At 41.3% G+C, this 20,524-nt stretch overlaps 1 protein-coding gene and 2 long non-coding RNA genes across 3 annotated transcripts in view; 2 read left to right on the forward strand and 1 right to left on the reverse strand.

The window, feature by feature from the left end:
* Positions 1–20,524, forward strand: part of LOC145442916 (lactadherin-like) — a 165,478-nt gene that overhangs the window by 124,634 nt on the left and 20,320 nt on the right. The window lies entirely within an intron of this gene.
* LOC145442951 (uncharacterized) lies at positions 2,341–19,791 on the reverse strand. The gene is made up of 2 exons (XR_013916198.1): positions 17,697–19,791; positions 2,341–17,625 (listed from the first exon to the last, which is right to left on the reverse strand). It is a non-coding gene; the product is annotated as an uncharacterized LOC145442951 (long non-coding RNA).
* LOC145442949 (uncharacterized) lies at positions 5,377–15,414 on the forward strand. Its single transcript, XR_013916196.1, has 5 exons — positions 5,377–5,460; positions 5,928–5,983; positions 7,361–7,464; positions 10,711–10,833; positions 13,707–15,414. It is a non-coding gene; the product is annotated as an uncharacterized LOC145442949 (long non-coding RNA).

The following is a 20,524-nucleotide window of genomic DNA, read 5'->3' on the forward strand; positions in this document are numbered from 1 at the left end:
TACACATTTAATACAGGTAAGCAGTTTTCAACCTCGAGTTATATCGGTCGTGTACCAACTGTACCATATATGTAAGGTCAGAGGTCTCAAGTCCAAATGTGCTCGCGGGCCTTTTCCTAGTTTCTGATTAGGCCGCGGGCCGCAGCATTTATAGGGGTATTCTATGTCTTTTCAAGCAGGCCTTAAATGAAGGGAATGAATTGTCCCCTTGAAGGTGAGCCAATTTAGGCCTAGCACGAAAAGAATCATCACATTTATAACTATTTGAATTGAATTGTTGTTGTACTTGATATACATCAACTATAAGATATAGACACAATATGGGCGGACAGATGTATGATGCCATCATAAAAGCTATCAGGTTATAATTTTCAGCTACTATGAATATTCTGAATCCAACAGACTGGTAGTAGAGACTGATCTGATATCAAAACATTTTTAAGTTGAGTAGTGAAATTCCAATCCAGGATCCGTGTGTACTTCTGATAAGTAGGCTATTAATCTCATGGCCAAATATCTTCAAATATAGGAGCAGAAAGGAAAAAAAAAATTACACAAATACATTAATGAATGTGTCCAAGTGATTAAAATGTTGGAACGCCGAACGGCCCATTGCGGTTGCATCACTGGAAGGTACCACTACGGTACTCGGTACCTTTAAGCGGTCTTAATAACATGGTAATGCGACCAAGAATGTTACTAACAGATTGCCAATGGTTGCCATAACTATACTTGTTTAGTTAGCGAAACACCAAGCTGCGACCTCCTGATTCACTACCATTCCCCTGATACGCTATTAGTTTGTTGTGTCCATGGTTCTAACAAATTTACGGCATTCCGAGTCACCTCAAGTCAGTGTTGAGACCAAGTCACTACATTCGAGTCATTGCGCATTTTGACTCGAGTCGAGTCAAGTCAAGTCAAGTCACCAGTCAAGTCACACCTCAAGTCAAGTTGCCCTCTCGAAGCATGTATGAGGCATGATTACGTCATCGCAATTTGCCAGCCGCCTGAAATCCAGTTTGAGTGTATATTGATTCCGAACGGATGACCGAATAGAAGCAAATATAAACACACGAAGGCGCCGCACCACTCACACACACTTCTATCATTACAATAAACAAATCGGAATATGTTCGTTTTTCTGGACACAAGACCTAAACGAACATATCTGAGCTGTCAAACTGACATACTTATTCTAAAATATCACTTACTGGATCGAAGCTAATGCGTCAAAAGTGATAACCGGCGTGGGTCATTATTATTATTTATTTCATAATCAATTCACCAAAAGTATACACACTGTATAATACATTGGGGGTTCCTGCATGACACGAGAACAAATCGACTCACAACGACCTTAAGGTGCCTCCTACTCACTCGTCATTTAGTTGTGTGACAGGTTATAACCTGAGTCGCATGAAAATTGACTAGATTTTCCTGAACACGCGAAAGTTTTGAATCTATCTCCACGCGGTCTTTGTTGTGACCCCCGCGAGTTGAATGAACATTTACACCGGATCGGCGGTCATGACGACGAATTATGCGAACTGCGTAGGTTTGAACAAAGTTACACGGTAAATTCAGCTGAATACACTATTTTCTTTCTTACCCTGTCGTCATGTGACGCATTTTCGGTTTTTTATTTCTGCGTCCGCCAAGCCGTGTGTATGATCCCAAAACTACCGCTATAGAAATATAAGTGTATACATTGTACGCATGCTTTAAAATGGTCGTTATAAATACTTGAACATCTTCATGCGGTTAAGAAGTACAAAATGAGGCTCCGACATCAATCAATGTTGGGAACCACTGATTTAGGGTCCCGAACATTTGTATACTTGAGTCAGAGGTAAACCCGCCATTTTGGTCTCTGCCGAACAGATCGCCGAGGTTAGAGAATTCCATTAAAGTCGGTCTTATGACAAAAACAGAAGATAGACAATCGGTCACCCTCAGCTCGTCGTTATTGCCCTGTGTATATTGTATTGATAATAATATTTGGGCATATCACGATAGGGGGAGACGTGTCCGAATTAGTTTCAGAATCACTGTTTAGTGTCATAATAGAAGAACGTGGATATAGGTTTAAAGAAAATTATAATGTATCATATATTCAACATTATTTCGAATCATGACGACGAATTATGCGAACTGGTGGACAACTTGAATAAGTGGATCATTTCCTATTAAATGCCCGAGATATATGACTATGCGCGTAAGTCGGTCAGATGTATCGAACCCTACACTGACCATCACACTCCCTGAGCTCGGTCAGCACCTTGCGGTGAGCCCATATCTAACAACCCGAATACGCTACGTATACCTTGACACGGTGAATTCGCATCTTCGATGAAAATTTATTTACATAAAACAGGATCTAGCCCCGTAAATGTACGGTGAAATGACACCTCAACCCCCGCCGCGATGTAAACTGTTTATCGCAAATTTCACAGTTGAACTTTACGCTGTTGATGCCGTGGATCGTCATGTGGTTTTTTAACTGATATTTACGGGCAAACTCCTTCCCACATATTTCACATTGTTCGTCTCTGACTTCGAAATGCGTCGCGATGTGTCGGTTCAGATCGCTCCCGCTCGTAAAGGTCCGAGCGCAAATCAAACATCTGTGTCTTCAAATTGTAGTGTGTCGTTAAACGACCGGATAGAGTAGATTTGCAGTTGAACTGTTTAGCGCAGACCCAGCATTGATTCGCCTCGACCTTGTAGTGACTCGCCAGATGTCCGTCGAGTCGATATCTCCGCGAGAACTGTTCGTCGCAAAACTGGCACCGATAACTGTCCATATCTGCGCTTAATATTTTGAGGTAGAGACACTAGTAGATTTCTGATTTTCGACAGTTCCTCTGTTGCTACGGCACTCCGTGTGCCCCCAGCTCGGAGTGGGCAGACTCATTTATTGGCCATTCATCATCAGTTTATATCTTAATTTTCCCGGAAGAGAGTGACACCTGACGGCTGATTGTGTGTGACTCCTTTGTACAATGACGCATGCTTGTCTATTCACTATGTGGTTCTATCTCATGTCAAGTAGCAATGGCTTTCCTCAGCAAACCCCAGGAAGTTTTCAGAACGCCACAACATTTCTATACCGTCGATATTTCTATTCACTATTCATTCCTCTGTTCATGAATAGCATATCACCGGAATTCACTGGGGATTCTTACGCTTCCTTATGCACTCATTCATAGTGTGCTACCCCCAATCTGTCTTTTCACTATTCACCATTCTGCACCTCAATAGCCACAAGTGGATTCCTATTCATCCTCTGTTTAGTGCACTTGCATGAATGACACTTTGACTAGTGTGACCCTTTGTGAGTTTTATCACCCCCTGTCACTCAAACAGCTCTAAAGAATGCTTGATATAGGTGTCAGAGAAACGTCGACAATAATAACCAGTTTTGTATCAATATTCGAATGCCCCAGTCGAAAAGAAATCAACTTTGTCAAATGCCTAACAACTCAGGCTTTGATTTCCATTTTTTCATGGGGCGGTGGGAGGCGAACAGCCCGGAATTGACAAAACCTCCTTCTTCTGAAAAGCTAAAACCCGACCTTCCAAAATGCACAAACTGGACACTAACGCTCAACTACAAATCAACAAGCTTCACCATTACATTTTCATACATAATCACGCGGGGCTGCTATTAATCAGTAAAACACGCCTGAGCGGTGTATATGTATTGCATTGTACAGTGTGCGTACTCTTCCAGAATTCGCTGCTGTGCGAAGCACCAAATCAGGGGTTCCAAACCATTTCCCAGTTACATCGCAAATAAACTGACAGCAAGCGAAACGACCACGGCTTGAGTTGTTGTTACAGTACTGTGGCATTTAAATATAATAATACCGTATCGTTGTATATTAGGCGGTCGTGTCCTTACATCGTACGGCGTTCACTTTTTTCTTCCATAAGATTTAAATTTCACAGAATATAGTTTATGCGCCATATCCTCACAGATGCGCAGATAGGCAGTGGACTGTACGACACCAATCTCCTCAACTTTAGGAAGCTTCGTATTCGACCACCTATTCTAGCTGATTCTAACAATTTCTAGAATGTAGCTTAAGGTCGTCAAATTCAATCGACGTCGCGTGCCGGACTCGGACATTTAGATCACTCACTGGCTAGACCAGTGCAATGATTACACAATATCACCAACTCCACAATATGTTCACTCTTCCACACCTTCCGAATCGGTCGTCAGTGTCCGCGACCCGCCCCTGATGACGACTAGAAATCACAACTCCGCCGTCAGGCGGGCCCAATGTGGTCCAAATAAACATACTCGATATCCGTTACCCCGAAGGAAATTTTATCAGAAGCATTTTCCACCACAAATCCAATAAAGGTGCCAATCAAAACACGCACATTCTTTAGCAGTTACACGGGTGTACGAGCGACATAACACAGTCTTGCGTCCATAATTAAGTTCTATAACCAGTATCCAATTTAAGTTGTATCGCCAATCAATCCGCCCTCAAGACGGCTTATCAAGAGAAATGACTCTGAATGATCAGGCGATCGCTCTCACTCTGAGAACTCCACCCGGCTCGCGCTTTGTCACGACTAGGGGCCTGATCATATTCTGTTTTTGAGTAAATAACATATAAATGCAGTTAGGACCATGTTCGCGTGGACTTGCATACCTGTGTTATCATTAATTACTCAATAATTTTGGAGAACGTAGTGAATGTTACTTTTCAATACAGGAGTCAGAATATTAATTGCTTGCTATCCCGCGTAGGTCATATTTGTCGCGAGTATAACTGACTATAATGTCAAGAAGTGACGCTGAATGCCTTTTCATCAATACGCACCAAAATAGAAGTATCGTTTCCAAGAAAATGCCGCGTTGGCAATATAACTAGAGTGTTACTTCCCAAGTAAGCAGTTCGTGCTATTGAGGACTTCACAATTTCCGTTGCTATTTTTTGTCATATTCGCAGCGAATTTAGTAGACATCACAAGCCAGGTGAGATCGTTATTTTTACCGACTCAAACCAAATTTAGCCATATCTTCCTCGATGCAGTTATGCACCCCAGCTTACGATCTATAGCAACGTATTAATTTTATAAAATACATTAGATTCCAGATTGGCTAAAGTTAGCGAGCTGTATTAGAGTCCGCGCGGATTGTGTGCACAGATTTAATCACGCCAAAATAATATTATGAATGGTTAGGGCAGAGTTATTCTAAGATTCGCTATGCTACGGCAGTTAGAAACTAATTTTATCATCTCAGATCGTTATGCTGACATTGCCTGCAATTTTCGCTCAAAAAAAATTTTACTCTACGCAGACATACACTCCAGATTTGAGATCGATGCTAATCCACTGTAGCACTGCATCATTATAAAGCCCGAACATTGTGGCGTCCACAGTCATCGCATGAAGCAGGAACACTTTCATACTTCTGGACTTGCTGCTGATTAAGTAAGAAATAGCCATCTTATATCTTTCTAAGACGGTGTTCTTTTTGTATACATTTGATTGTAACGGTTGGAGTGAAATATTTAATATACACCCACCAAACGGGGTAACTTTTGGTAATACACACACTTTTTGAGGTGTGTATACCCACCCCTTTCTTTAAGAGTGCACTGTGCAAACAATAAACGTATTGAACTTATGTTATGTAGAAGAGAATTGTTCACCCCGCTACATGCCCCAAATATGTGACCTTTTAAGCTTTGTTCGTAACATTAAAAAAAAAACAGAGTGTTTGTTTTTTGAAGGAAAACAAGCCTGTCATGATAACTTGAAAAAATTTATCATAATCAATCTCCGCATGTACTTATCATGCTAATTCTCCCAAACCAGAGCCGGTCGAAGTGATTGGCGCTGCCACTCATGCAGCACAAGCAACGCCTCACAATTTCACTCTATTACAATTGAAACAGGGACCCCCAAAACACACGAACCATTTCAAGTGGAAGACGAAATGAAAAGGTCTGAGGTATGTATCCTAAAAGATTATATTTCCAAGTATAATTGGCCCGGGGAAGGGTGGACGCATACTTACACTAGCCAGTTGGAGGAGACTTTACATACACAAAACCAAATTGAAAATGCAGTTTGTTCATCCAGAACAATGACCGATAGATGTGGAAGTATAGCTGTAAAGCATTACCTCTTTCGTATAGTGTAAGTAGCCAAAATCTACTTGGCTACCCCGGAAAAGTAGACATACTCAACACATATAACATCTCAAAAACGTGATGTGATAGAGCAAAATACACGTCAGATTCGCATTCGGCACCCCCAAACCAGGCATAAATGACCCAAAGAAGCCCCGGCGCAAAAATCGTGTAGGCCAGTGTTATTTATCTCAAAGAATACGCATGGCTAGAACCGCCCCCAAGAATTATTTCAAAGTACTTAGGGTGATCGATTAGTTGAGGCAGCTTCCGCCACACAGCTTATTTTAATACCATGCTCACGAGACTTTTGTCCGAATTATTCAGTAGGCCTGAACATGCCATGACACTGTTGTCACACTGTACCGCATTTACTGTGCTGGCGTCACTCCAGTCAATACGGCAGAAGCTGCTGCCGCCCAGTAGTCATCTTCTGTGTAGAGAAATATGCGTTCTTGCTATTGATTTGTGAACAATATGCCCACCGCATTTCCTTCACTATAGCCCCTCGGCACATGTAGGAAATTCAACGGCGACGCAACTTTGCAGTGGAAAGCAATTATACAGCTCTCACAAGTCGCAGCGAATCAATATATTCGCATTATAAATGCAACTATTTAAGGTTAGCGGCATGTCTGCAATTCTCGTTATCAGCGCAACCCTACCGGCCGATTTTACGGCCTAATAAGATTGTTCACCTCCAAGCACTTCGTGCAACATACTGAGGCTGATTCCAGCAAATTAACGATCCTTATTAGATGTACAAATTCGATCTCATCATTAGGAACGTGGATTCGAAACACTATCACGATTTGACGATCGAATCCACTTTCTCGTTATACAAGATAAGGTGCATTAATTGCATTGATGAGGGCCGCCAGCTGAGCCCGGAACAATCTCTGAATTATTTCTGTGACATATATTCTCGAAGCGCGAAGTGAAATAGCGCTTAATTGTGTGCGCCTACTAGTTGGAACATGTTCCAATGCCCATGACATAAATCCAACTATGCTTTGCGAACACAAGTCGAGAACTGCAGCAATGCACTCGAAACCGGGTTTTAAGATAACAACCAATAATCGCGATGTGAGTTACTATATATTAAACAAAAACACATTGTGCCGGCGATATATGACAATGACCGGTGGGTCGCGTGCGTATATCATCATAATTTTCATACGTCCTCTGTGTTTTAGAATTGTAGCGCCGTGTTACCACTCAGCCATCGACGAACGCCAAGCGTGCGGCAACCAATACCAGAATTCCGCAATCATTTCAACGGGAGATCGCACATTTCCCAGTAAGTCCATTGTATTTTCATTTTTGCGGTGCCAGCCTGCATTACGCTGTGACAAAATGTAAATCAAAGTGCGAGTATGGCTATTTTTCGTCATCATGCGGTGCAAGTAACGCGTTGGCGGATTGTTAATGGTTTTGTTGCAGGCCCAGATTTGACCGACGTTTATTGGGTAGATATAAAATAAATTGTGGCCCCAAACTCTATATTTCCTCGGCGAATTACGCATAATAGGTCTATGCTACGACCACGTAAGGCATTGCGCACAACGCTATGATATTAATTGACTCAATTCAGAAATAGAACATTTTTTGTGTGTGTGGAATTTCTAACCATACAGTCATAACATGCCTATCATGGGACTCGCACGTCAATAGCAACTTATCGTAAAACCCGAAGGCCCTGTAGATAATCCATTTAAACAAACCATGGTATGGCATGCTGTAATGTCAATTTTTTAACTATATTTGTGACACTCCATTTAGGATTGACTGACTGATAAAATCAAAATAGCCCGAATTCAACCAGTTCAAACGTTAAAACTTTAGAAGAGCCTGTGTTCGGAACCCCATCGGTTGATAAATTGATGATTACAAAATAAGCATCAAGCTGTCCTAAGGTTCCGTAAGTTCTCCCAAGGCCGTCCCATTTAGACTCGAATATCATATCAATCCTTGATAAATCCTATATATTTTACATCACATTTTCACAATATGTGTGGAATATGCGCAGTCCGAATCCAACATGGCGCCGACTCAACACTAATTATCCCAGATTTGGTTTTTCGAAAACAATGTATATAGATATATATATACATTATTTCTTTAATCTGCCAAGAGCCATATTTTTCGGTCGTTCGTAAATTGTCACTCCGGACCGTTGCAAGTTAACGCGGTGATGTTATTTGCGACCACAATTTCAAGGGCTATCGGTTTCGGGTCCGACCGAGTTTGACTATAAGTCCGTAAACAGTGCAGGGTATTCCTTTCCAGGCCCCTTTTCGCCATATCACCCGCGTAAGCGGTATTCTACGAAAGACCCAGAAGTGGGTGGTGTTATAAGTCTGCAGCTACGGAGAATAAACGAATAACATCGGCCCGGTGTAAATGAACACCGCGGTCGACAATCGCCATGAATACTACAAACAACTATTCTATGCTCTTCCGCGGCCTTTCCATTCACAGCTCAGTATGGCACATTGGTTTCCGGTTCTTTTTGTGGGAAAAGGACACCGCGCAATCCTGCAATTCAGTTGTCAATTCATACGCACGATCATGAATAACACTTATTTACAGGCCGTGTTAACCCCGTCATATGTTAGAAGGACAAATATACCCTACCATTTACTTTTTATTGGCATTTTTCATATCTTATTCTTAACCCCTCTGGCATCGCCATGGACTCCTATATTCACGGTGTAGAATGCTGTATAGCAGTGCCCCTCAACCTGTGTGACGGTTCGCACTTGTGCGAATGAAAATAGTAAATAATAATTGTTAATTTTTCTGACCTGGAATAATTCAAACAAACCTAATAGGAAATCCAAGGGCAGTGTAACTTTTGTTGTTGCGACGCAATTGTAAAATTATAGCATACTACTGTATTTATTCAAAAAAATGAATTTCTATACTTGGGTGAGGCTCGGTTGCGATGCTGCCACAAAATCTATAATTTTGGTGGTAGTCTAAAAAGCAGCTTTAACGTTTGTAAACTGTCATGAAATTATCAAGTTGTACTGAGCTAAAGAGCAGAACACAAATCATGAGTATATTTGCTCTTCCCACATACTCGCGAGACAGTAAATGGTACATCGCTAAAAGCAACAAAAATATCTAGATCATCACTTTCATTTGACTTTGAAGTTTGATCTATGATCTGTGCACGATACCTGACCACATTTTCAACGACTAATCGATATTGGTGTTAGCTAGACACGGTATTTGATGGAAAACTATCTTCTCGTGAAGATTGCTATAGTGGCAGGGCCCTGAGTCGTTTTCTAATTGTTTCGGTCTTGACGCTGTCACCACCATGGTGCGCCAAGGCAATATGCTAATTGCCCATTTATATCAGCTAGTTCTTCCTCCATTGAATGTTATTATGTCATCACCGAGGCCGTATCAGCTGGCGAGGAATATAGTGGTGTTCGGCACAGGAGAGTAGCATATTTTGACCTACGTCAAAAATATTTTCAAACTGAAATAACTTTCAGTACTGGGTGTTCTTCCGAAATCTTATATCAGATCACGGGCCGCAAAATATGACCTTACAGGCCTCATGCGGCCCGCGGCTGTGTTGGTGACCCCTGCTTTGAGACCTGGCCATACAAGCACTAGTAGAAGGGTTTTAGTGAAATAGTTGAAATCAAAACGAGCGAAAATAGTAGCCTTTTCAGTGATACCCTTGATACAATTTGTTGCACATCTGAGCAAATAAATGGTGGTTTTTCAATATTCGGTTAGTTTGTGCGAATGAAAATAATTTTACAAAAAAAATGCGAATGAAGCTCAAAAAGGTCGAAAAGCACCGCTGCACAGTGTATTTATTAGCCTATGTTAAACGAAAGTCGCTAAACTTTGTGTCATCAGACAGCGGAGGCAAACACCGAATTGACAACAGTGTTGGGAAGTCACCGACCACTGTAGCCTTCCAAGTATGATACGCCTTCATGTTTAATACGCACCCTTGAAATAGCATGCAAATTTTGGAAAGGCCTGTACCGATATATATTACTTGTTCTGCGTCTCAATGGGCGAGTAGTTGTGATTTTAGGGTGTGCTATCATTTCGTATTTGCGATGCAGTTTTTAAACGATCATTATTCAATCAGCGGCATGTTCTTGGTGCGCTAGTAGATAGCAGCCAATGCTTGCGAGGCCGGCAGCGTGATAGTTTCGGCTATTGACACTATATCTTGCGCACGACGTCCATGACAAGTGTGACAGGCCAGGCCAACGATTTTGTCGTGCGTACCAGGCCTGCTGAAGATGCGACCGATTGCGAAAGCGTTTGTATCTTGCACACATGGCATACTATATGTGCGATAGGTGGGCCTATCGTTGACGTGATGAATTGGCGATTATTGCCGCGTGCCCGCTGCGACCTATCATAAAGAATTCGATAACTTAACTGCCCACTGTTTTGAGTTGGACATCTTCTTCGTATGTTTTACATAATAGCATCTTAGCTCATACAACGAAATGGTTTTTAGCCCAGAATTTCCCTATACTGACCGCTATCAATTTTTTAGCATGCTCTCCACGCAAAGTCTGCTGCAACAATTTTATTTGCCTTCAGCACTCAGAGCAAACGTAGTGAAAGCTCGAGAGCCACTGTAAGACGGACACCATTCGTCCGTTGACTCATACCACAGGTTCGTAACGTTCTCACACTTTACGCAATTAGTGTTTAGTATTTGATATTTTTCCCAATAATGGCGCACAACATTAGACTGAAGGCACAATATTTCAAAAGACACATTTCTAAAAAAAAAAGCTGTTTAAAATATGTTTTAAACAAAGTGTTTCCAAATAACGCCTGACCCAAATGCAATCCCATCGGTAACGCTGATCAGTTACCCCGGCAACCGACGGGGTATAGACAGTAGTGTGAAAATTGATCTGGTTTTAATCGGCATTTTGACACCACCCAAGACGCGGAAACCCGCATGTGTGCGCATTTACGCTCATATTTCCTTGCATTCACCATCCATTGCATTCATCTTCAGGGACCCTCAATGGTGTTCAATTCCTATAAGGTCTTGCGGTTCCATAGCGATGAAATTCTATAGCTTTACAATTCTCACGGGTCGTTGTTTTTCAATTTGTACTATCGTCGCAATGTGTGGCATATGCAACTAATTTCGCCTAGTGCATGGTATTCGTCTTATAGAAATCAGGTCCCAAACCCTAAATACAAAATACTCAAACGCTTGACGCCTGTTAGTTAGCGAGTCCGCAACATCGCGCAAATGCCAACCAATCATCATTCTACCCCCCTCAACTAAACTGCATTGCGCGGATATCTACCAAATATTTTTTTGTTTGGCCCATGATAGTCTCGTAAACTAGGTCGCGAAATAGGTTCGTATGTTTGTGTATATCCGCGAATTGACGTCAATCCTGCGCAAGGTGCACATCTGGCCTGTTCGATCAAGTCATAATTAACAATTATCGGGAAATGGAGCAATGCAGCTCCAACATTGTTATAATGAGCAAACAATTGCCGCAATGTTAGATCCGGAACTTCAGTATGATGTACGCCGGTAGGGGAATCTGATTAGAGATAGGGCTTTGGAGCAGGAGCCAGTTTGTTAGTGGTAGCGCTGGCTTCGACGTATTTCATAAGATGCTATTAATGACCACATCTGCTGATTTAACATAATTCCACAGCAGGCTTTCGCGAAATTAAGAATCTTTCCCCCTTTGGCGCTATCGTAAATTAGGTGTTTTCGCACATAATGTTAAAATTGCACTACTTATCTTCGTTTCTGGTTGGAATTGTCTGTCCTCACAAAGTATATTGGCCTGAAAAAACGTTTTTGGCCCAAAAACTGACAGATTTTTGCATGAAAAGCTAGTATTTTAACGAAATCTGGCCCTACGAAGAATTCCAGTAGTTACATTACGTATTCTGGTGGAAATAATACCATGCAATGTCCAAGCAATCTGGCTTCAGCTAGGACATTGCGGTACGTTGACCATAAAACCATGTCACTATTTGTTTCATTTGACCATTTATGATTCGCAATGAGCAGACGAGGGTCCATTTACAACGGTAGGCCTATAAAGTACGCTACAAGCTGTAAAATAACAAATGATAAGTCAGCACTGCAGGAACGCTACGGCGGCTATTTCGGGAGCTGGACCGGAAAGTTGACCCCCCCCCCTTTTTTTTTTAGTCAACCACCTGTTAATGTGAAAGAAAAACTGTATTTTCCGGGAGTTGAGCCTCTTTTTTTAGGCCAGCGACCACGAAGTGGGAAAAATTTTCAATACCTATTTTTATCTATAGCTACTGCTCGTTCAACTGGAAAGCTAAGGCATATTGCATTGAAACAGTAGTGACGTAACGTCAGTAGTCTATACTCACAACTTTCCTGCAATTCTAATGTATTTTCGGGGGCCGCAAGAAGGCTATCTGGGGGCCGCATGCGGCCCGCGGGGCCGCACTTGGGAATCACTGATGTATACTAATTGGAATTCATTACTGCGCATCACCGTCATTCACTCCAGTATGGATTTTCGAGGGTAAATAGGGTATGGCAAAAGAGTAGCCCGAAACACTAGGTATTTTATGTTGGAGACAAACTAATGATTTGATACGCGATTTTCAACTTGCAATCGTTTGTTTCGCAAACCTGCAAACGCGCAACGTGCATTCGGCATAGTTAATTCGTTAGGGGCATGACGCAATGTGCGTTGTTCATGGTATAGTGTTTAATTCGATTATTCGATTCGTTCCAACAGAAAAATATTATATTCCGATAAACTTGATCGACACCGGATAGACTGGTAACGAGTGCGCTAATATCGAACGTCGAACCATAGGCCCATTGTTACAAATCAAATTCCCATTGATCACGTCGTTATATTCGACCATATTGCTCTTACTGCAGTTCGCACATTTAAAGATTGAATTGAGCAGTATGGCTCAATATCAACGAGCACAGTACCAGTGCTAAAACACCGCACCAGAATTTTAACCAGTATTCTGTACAGTGTTGGCACGGAGTAGTAGGTTCTAGGGCAACTGTTATGTTAGCGACAACTGACAAGTATTCATTATGTCGCCACAAGCCAGCACAGCGGTCCTCATGTCTTCGCTGCCGCATCCGATGTTAGTGACGACTGACAGACTCTAGATTGCGATAGATAATTAACTTATGGGTAAATTAGTGATCAATATAGACTAGAGGTGGCCAACATTTTCGGTTGAAGGGCCACATGAAATTGACGAACGAGTGCGTTGTCCACTAACCGCGCCAGGCGCGTAATATTTTTCAACGGTAATATTATTATTACATGGGTATATTGCGGGTCGACTGTACACCGCCCGCTGGGCTCAGTCTGCAAGGACAGGACCACTCGGCATCCGGACATCTCGATATCGAAGATTTCCGCTAATATGCGATAATCCTTTTGTGCCTATATTCCATCGCTGACGATCCTTCTGTGAGCGTAAACGCGGATATACCCTCTCTCGCAATTGCTAATCGGCTAAATCCGACACTTTTTTTATTTTCAGATGGGGGCAGTCTACAGAGAAAGAAATCGTGTGACAATTAAACACGTGAAGCATGAAGAACGATTTTACTACTTTTTTAGTCTCGCGGGTCACATATGGTATACACTCCCCTGATATGGACGGGCCCCTTTCATAGTTTTCAAAGCTGGAGCTGGAGCAGCGGCGACAATGCGGCCCGGAGCCGTAGTCAATCTACGATCGAAGAAAGCTTCAGAGCCGGAACGAAGCAAACATACGGCTGCTCCAAAGCCCTGTTTAGAGATACACTTTTTCGTATCCTACTATCATTATGTTACTAGCCCTTGTCTGCTTTATACGATCGCATTCCCTCGGTGTCGCTAGTCAGCGTTTGATTTTTTTTATTATATTTTTATTTTTTTTATTTTTTATAACACACTGTAGACGAAGACAGCGTGTTTACGTAATTTATTCCCTAACGCAGGTCGTGTTTTCAAGTCATCACGCCCTTTGGGGCATTACATTTGTCACTCACACCCATGCTAGTAGGTGTGATCGAATATTGCACCGTTCTTTCATGCAAATATGAAGTCCCCTTTTTTTTTTGAAGTTTAGTTTTGCGCTGTGATTTCTCAAAAACTGGACCATTGGAGTGTGGAATCTGTGTCGGTGAGGAACCCGGATAAATGAACAGGGATGCGCCAAGTGTGCACTGTTAAATGTATCCCTGTGGAAATTTTCAGCCGAATCATAACGCTGCTCACCGTATAAGTAGTGAGCACCCATCTGCCGAAGTAAACCGTAGGTCGCGTAGGGCATTGTCTTCCGGGGGTGAACTATCAATCGGAACACGTGGTTTTGCCCACTTTATTGTTGTTCGTATCTTTAAGGATTCCTGGACAAGCCTATTCACTTTGTTGCAGTGTTGGGATCAAGCTACCACCTTCGAGTCACGAGTCATTTCGAGTCACTGCACATTTTGACCCGAGTCCAGCCAAGCCAATCAATTCCCAAAGGTGACTCGAGTCAAGTCAAGCCACCCGAAAAAGCCGACTCGAGTCCGACTCGGGTCAAGTCATGACTCGAGTCATCCCAACACTGCTTTGTTGCAATGTAGCACTGTTCAGCCTTCATGGACCAGGCTCAATTAAGTAGATTCGTCTACAGCTATAGCTTCGGTGACAAATCAACACTCTTTGTATTAATTCGTGTGCCACACTGACATTGAATGAATAATAGCTATAACCGCCAAATCCTATTGCAACTTACGATTACCGTACACTAAGATGGGCCACTCGTGCTTTCGCTGAATTACAAATTACAAATTTCCAACCACTATAAAAGGTGATGCACGAATTTCTTCCCGGCTCCTAATAATGGGAAATATTGGAATTATGGATTCCGCCGGTGACGGGCATAATATATCCGTGAAGACTTGATTTTCACGTCACTGGTAGATTGACTTATGTATTGCGGTATATATAACATGTAGCTTGTGAAACCTAAACGTGATTGAGACTCATCTTTAAACCTACGCAAGAGGCAGATTATGACAACCCTTTCGTGATTTGGATAGCTGGCTCACCGATATAGCATCAATTCGCTATGGTTAAGTACATGCGTAAATAAAGATTATACAATCCACTCGTGTTGACGATTCTACGCGCATAATAATCTTGTCGACGAGTCCGGGAGTGCTACTAATTAGCAACTCTCTGACCCGTCATGAATAATTAAATACCATCGCTCATCAACGCGTCTTTAGTAGCCTCAACGACGATTTGTGCAAGTCAAAATGTCCGAGTTTTTATAGAGTATGTGATATAATAACGGCGATTTTCAGGTGCTTCCAACCTTTTGTCTTATACAACACGTATCTTCTGATGGTTATGTTCAAGTGTTAGCGGAAATCAATTACCCATGTACCCTAGGGTCATGACTAAAAAAAAACTCAAAATTTTGTGTGTCCTGTAGTCACAAACGATAAACTTCTGTGTCCTGATTTCAAAATTAACAAAAGTTTAGACAGGTTTAACAAGAACCTCCCGCACAAAAATTTTCCAGTTTTCACTGTATGAAGGATAGGCTTTTTTGTAGATGCAGACCATATAATAATTATACCGACTTATTTGAATTTAACTGACACAATCCCGATTGCGAACATCTAAAATAACATTTTGGTAAATTGTGATTGCCCAGATTGAATAAATCCGATCGTTTTCTTGCTTACATACAAAATTAAATAATTATTAATTTCGATTTTAGATGTAGACTGTATATATCGTATAATTTCAATTTGTCTGGCACAAATCCAACTGGCTGTTCGAAAAAGCGAAAGTAGAACAACTCAACATATTTTCAGCGGTCTAGAAAACCGATTCAAGAAATAGATGATAAAAATTTGAAAATGCCATATCATATGTTACTCAGTATCTGGCGATACTGGGCGGCGGAATGTCGTTGTGAAACTGCAAATTACAATGATGAGCTAGGGTTTTCATGAATCACAATACATTGGTTGCCAACATAATATTATCGAATCTTAAAACATGTGTCAGAGTTCTTCAATCCAACATCCGCAACAAATCCAACTCTCAGCTACTAATCTGGAGACGATATGGTAAAACACTACGAAAACTTGGTACAATCCACCAAGCCATAATTTCAAATGAAAATATTAGAAAACCGAAGACGGAATGGTGATTTTAAGTTTATCTATGTGCTGTGCAGAGCGTGCCGCTCTTTCAGAGAGAACAGTAGATTACCACTAGTCAAATAGCATAAACTTCCACGTCTACGCAATGCGAGGTGGAGCTCAAGGGTATAATTCCGTACTTCCAAGTCCCCAGATGGAGAGTAGCTCTCGAGATGTCATGCTTATCATCGCAAATGCGTGTTAGGAAGCCTGGTATTCTAACCAGATGTCTATAGATTGAACATACCGGAGCCCGACCCATTATTGGTTCGTCGATAATATCGGAACGATATCACACTTTGAAAGAATTATCGGTCCCGGCCTTTGGAGCTGAAAATGTCGGCAGAATCCTAATTCTGATTATCATGTTTTGCCAATAAGGCGTCATATTCCAAAGACGCGTTATTTGACTTAGGGTTGACCCAACTACTCAAATATCTCTAAATTATACGGTCTGTGCGCCGGCATCAGATATATCATTGACGAGAATCTCAAATTCGTTGATTTTTGACCGCCGCAAGATCCAGATCGGTTGCAATGCAGCACCTGAAACAGGTATCGCAAAGCAACTCACGTTAGTGATTTAGTTAGCTAGCTATTGCTCCGCAAGTTTCTCATGACGCGTAATGAAATAGGTATGGTCCAAACGAATAGTATTGGATCATCTTCGACGTGACGTCGAATTGGCATTACATTTTATTCTAATGGTTTTTGATGTAATTTCCGGGTTTTCTGACTTAAGTTAAAATTAGTGTCAGTAGTACAGTAGATCGCTCGCGAACCAGCGCTGGCCCCCACCTAAAACTATCGAGAAATATCTTTATTACTTATTTCTCTATTAACAGTTTAGTTTGTCCTGCCACGCGATAGTTGTTATACACGACTTTTGGTTATTTCGTCGAGCAACACCTCTAAAATATTTTTTAGACCCGTTATTGCAGTACTTTTTGTAAATAACATATATTAATAAGAATACGACAGACATGCACACTGCGATAATTATGGAATCAATGTTTCCCGGGTTTATCAATCCTTCGCCGTTGTATAATTTAGTAAAAATGTTTCTTACCGTATAGGTCCGTTCAAGTATTTTGTAAGTTATGCAATCCTTCGTAAAAATCAAAATCACTGTGGATCAGTTCGTCATTTACGGTGTTCTGCGATGGGCTGTGTTCATTGAAAATCGTCATCTCTAGTTCTGCGATTTCTGATCCGATTGGCAGAGCCAGTTTGCTGGTAGTTGACGACAATATCGCCGTGTCGTCCCTCGGATCAATTGTTGTTGGTCCAGACGTGCCATTTGCTAATGAAATTGCAGTGGTTATTTTGGTACTTACCTTTCGATCATGCTGTGGGATTTGGCGATCCGGCCCGGTGATGGAGAGGTGCGTATTCGTCACATAGTACGGCTCTGTTTCGGTTGTTCTTCCAGCCGGTTTTGTCTCCATCTCAGCTACGCGGCGTTGCATTGGTATTGTGCGTCGATGATCCACGCGCAATAGTTGCGTATAGGGCTTGGCTTTTGGGGTAGTCTCGAACGTCTCTAGTAGTCGTTTTTAAGGCATTTTTTTTACACTTCATTTTTCGCACCAATAGTCCGTGCTCCCTTAGAAACCGTATGCAATCACCTACGTTGGGCAACGCTCCCGCTTGAATTAATCGCAATACGATGTATGTCCTTTCATGAACACCTGCGTAAGCAAAATGGTAGGGCATGTGCAGGTTTTCGGGTATCTGCTGTCTCTTGCGGGGAAACGCCGTTTTTTTTTCAACAGCGCGTCGCTAGACGGTTCTCTCCTATCTGTTTCCGTGCTATGGTTAGGCAGTACGGATAATTCACTTGTTCCATATGAGATCTAGTGAATTTAAAAACCATTATTTTCAATGTTCATGTATAGCACACATCTTATTATAGTGAAACATTCACACTCCTATCACACACCCACAATTCAGTGTTCCTCACTGGCGCCGTCTATATTTACGGCGCTTACTACACTTGAACCAAAAATTATCTCAATAAGCTAGCTGTGTCTGTAAAGTCATTGGCACAGTATTGTCCCATGGTCTCTGTCACTCTCCCCCTTCGGTCAGAACCTAACGCTGAAAAAGATGCCCCCAAAGCACTGCTTCTATTATTGATCAAGTTGGGTCTTACTTTCGAGACAGAAAGTACTTGGTGAGACAATCTGGTCTTCAAGACTTTTTTTTCTAAATAGCCTAATCGATTTGAAACCAAATTTGTCTTATTTTATGCTCTTGGCCCATGTCAACTCTCTGGTCTCATTTTCAAGACCACAAACCATGTTGTTTCTTGATTAGCAAAATCTGTCTTGAAAACAAGACCAAAAATACTGACACATCAAAAACTGTCTCAAAAAGCTACTTGTGTCTTATTTATGCTCTTGGCCCATGTCAGCTTTCCGGTCTCATTTCTAAGATCACAAACCATGTTATTTCTTGATTAACGAAATTCGTCTTAAAAACATGACCAAAAAAATGGATGAATCAAAAACTGTCTCAATAAACACAATATGTCTTATAAGATGCGTTTTATTGGTCTGATTTTTAAGACCGAATGATTGTGACAATTTCATATGGTCTTAAAAAGCTGAATCAGTCTTAATTGTAAGACCTCACTTCATCAGCAAGACCGAAATTGCTAAAAATGAGACCAAATCATCCTCATGTCTTACATTTGAGACCAAATTTGTCTATAGTTTTTTTTTGTAGTGATACAATATGCTGAAAATAAATTTTCATTTTGATACCGTGTAAGTGGTAAAATAGTAATAACATGTTTAACGTTAAATTAAGATGTCAGCCAACATGAGAAACTGCCGAAAATTAGCACCAAATCGTTGCCATTTGCAATATACTGGTCGACTATACATGGAAAATCATTAACCTGATGATCGAGGAGAATGAACGATGATGATGAAGTGTACTCAACTCGTCCTGGCGAAATTTCGGCGAAATCTCTGTGATCACGTGAAACACTATTTCCGCGAACTCGGAATATTAACCCTCAACTGAGCTCAGGACAATATTCCACTATTCAATTATCGAAATGTTAGGTTATTCTAAACAAATATAATATCTCTAATACCTATACATCTTCTATTCACAGTGAGACCGGCTAACGAGAATCAACTTGACACATTAGTACCATTTTCCCTGTCGCAATATTCCGCCTTTCGGATATGTGACCGCCATTCCAAATGGGCGACAGATTCCAAAGTATGCTCAATTCCATGATGAATTCAAGAATGTTTCGCCAATATATTTCACACAATCAACGTATTATCGGAAAGGTCTTCCACAGTACTTTAAGAAAAATCGACATTCAGAGTGATTATCGGCCTTGTTTGTTTTCAATACCACTACCAACCTTAGATAATATTGCGCTATCAGACATATACCCGCCATTTCAAATGTGCGACATATTCCAATGTATGCCCAATTTAAAGCTGAATTCAAGGGTCTTTCGCCAATATATTTCACACAATCAACGTATTGCCGGAAAGGTCTTTCAAAGTACGTTAAGAAAAATCTAAATTAGGAGTGATTATCGGCCTTGTTTGTTTTTAATACCACTAACAACCTCAGGCAAAATTGGGTATCGGACATATGCCCGCCATTCCAAATGTGCGACATATTCCAAAGTATGCCCAATTCAAAGCTGAATTCAAGGGTCTTTCGCCAATATATTTCACACAATCAACGTATTATCGGAAAGGTCTTTCACAGTACTTTAAGAAAAATCTAAATTAGGAGTGATTATCGGCCTTGTTTGTTTTTAATACCACTATACCAACCTCAGGTAAAATTGGGTATCGGACAAATGCCCGCCATTCCAATTGTGCGACAGATTCCAAAGCATACAAATTCCAAGGTAAATTCAAGAGTGTTTCGCCAATATATTTCACACAATCAACGTATTGCCGGAAAGGTCTTTCAAAGTATTTTAAGAAAAATCTAAATTAGGAGTGATTATCGGCCTTGTTTGTTTTTAATACCACTAACAACCTCAGGCAAAATTGGGTATCGGACATATGCCCGCCATTCCAAATGTGCGACATATTCCAAAGTATGCCCAATTCAAAGCTGAATTCAAGGGTCTTTCGCCAATATATTTCACACAATCAACGTATTGCCGGAAAGGTCT

This window comes from Botryllus schlosseri, chromosome 7 (genome assembly GCF_051294905.1).
Source record: "Botryllus schlosseri isolate E-star chromosome 7, Bs_hap1, whole genome shotgun sequence".
In the NCBI taxonomy this organism is placed as follows: Eukaryota; Metazoa; Chordata; class Ascidiacea; order Stolidobranchia; family Styelidae; genus Botryllus; species Botryllus schlosseri.